Here is a 1,996-nt window from a genome sequence, read left to right on the forward strand (position 1 = left end):
TGATAAACACGCATGCCAGAATCTCAGAGTAGTGGAGATGACGGGAGAAAAAAGAGTGAGATATTAATGGCATGCCTTGGGGAAAAACAGAAGGGGGGGGAGAGACCTGCACGCTACTAAACATCAAAAAGTCAAATAAAGGCAAAAAACCCATTTGTGTCACATTTTTTAATCCATGCTCTGCTCCCGAAAATGTGCTAAAAATGCAAATACCAGCAGACAAATGTTTTGATATTATGTCTTCCTTGGTGTCTTGCAGTACATGCCAGTACATGACAGTCTTATGATCACACCACAGTCACATGATCCAGCCAGCCACTGATCATTATCTACTGTAGGTCCTATGTGCATATTTGCAAAACCAGTACCTGAGAAAATACATTAATCACATATATATCTACAACTCTTCATTGAGGCCCTGAGGTTGGAGTTTTTACATAGAAAATCCAGCAGTTCTCAACAGTAAGTTCTCCACATTTCTGCCTCTTCGTAGTTTTACATGTAGCTGTTCAGTAATGTGAGTTTTTACATGTCTTGAGGTTTTGCCTACAGCTACACGTTCAGAGAAAAATTACATTTAAATTGACAACAGATTGTATGATACTGTACTGGTTTGAGTAACTGATGCTCATGGATACATCTGTTTTCTTAGAATTGGGGCCATGCCAACATGGAAGGAAAGCCTGTAGGTTGTACACATGACCTGTGGCGTGAACTTGGTGGATGTGGGAATCCAGTCTGGTAACAAAATCTCCATATGTAGTAAGAAAAAAGTGGGTCTATAAAAAGTTGGCATATCATACAAGCCGAGTGGATGGTGATAAGTGACTTGGCATGGCTGGCTTTCATATTGCTGCAGCACCGGCAGTGATCAAATCAATGTAGTAGAGATCAAATTATGACGGATTGTAGTGCTGCTGTCCATGTATTGATTAACTCATGTTATTTCAAATGAGCACCAAAGTCCTCTAATATATTTTTCCTCTCCCCAAATTTTTTTTTTACTGATTGAAGCTTCTAGAATAGTTCTAAGCATTATGCGAGAGACTCACATGCCTCTCATGTTAAGTTAGATTTATCTAATGGGGCTGGAGGAAGAGCAGAGAATTAGCCAACCAATACGTTACATACCCACATTATCTCACTACCGTCTGTCTGATGGCTGCGTCGAACACACTTCCTGTGCACAGCGTCCCAGTGAAGTGCTCCGTCGCTTTGAAAAACCAGAACTCATACTGTTTTTAGTGCACCCAGAGGGAGGCAGCGTTTTAGCGACTTTTAAAATACTGCAATTATGCTCCAATTCAACGTCAACCTTGAAGCACTCTAGGCCTCTTTACTTTGTATGATGGCTCACCTTGCTAAGAGGCATAGTATTGACATGGAAATTACAGGAGCTCTGAAAAAAATAAAAGGTTTTTCTTCACTGCAAAGGCTCGCAAATCTTTTCAGCTTTACTTCAAAGCTCTTTTACCTGGTGGTTAGAATAACCTATAATAATAAACTCGATGTACTTAAAAAACAGTATTAAGTCCTTTTTCACTCAGAAATTATAAATTCATTAAAATATGATACAAAAAAAATCTAAAATAATCAAGTTATGAAACTTGACTTGTGAAAAATATTATATTATTATTAAATATTATTATTTTATATATGATATTTGTTTACATTTATTTTAGTAAGTGTTTTAGGAGGCTGAAGTCCATGTACAGATCATTTTATATTCTAGTACCTAAAAGTGTTGAGTTAACAAGTATGGCAAGTATGTAAAGATATTGTAGCACTTTATATTAGTCAGAAAACATCTGGAATTACCATGATCAATTAATCAATGGATAAACTGATGATGACTACAATTGTGGTTTAGCTGTAGGCTACAAAATGTCTGCATGATTAAAACCATTTATAAATATGATAACAACCCAAATGGGAAAATATAACTGAGACATCTAAAGATAGGAGAAGTATAACTTATTTCACAGTGCCTTGATCG

The sequence above is a fragment of the Centroberyx gerrardi genome, chromosome 11 (assembly GCF_048128805.1).
Source record: "Centroberyx gerrardi isolate f3 chromosome 11, fCenGer3.hap1.cur.20231027, whole genome shotgun sequence".
Lineage (NCBI taxonomy): Eukaryota > Metazoa > Chordata > Actinopteri > Beryciformes > Berycidae > Centroberyx > Centroberyx gerrardi.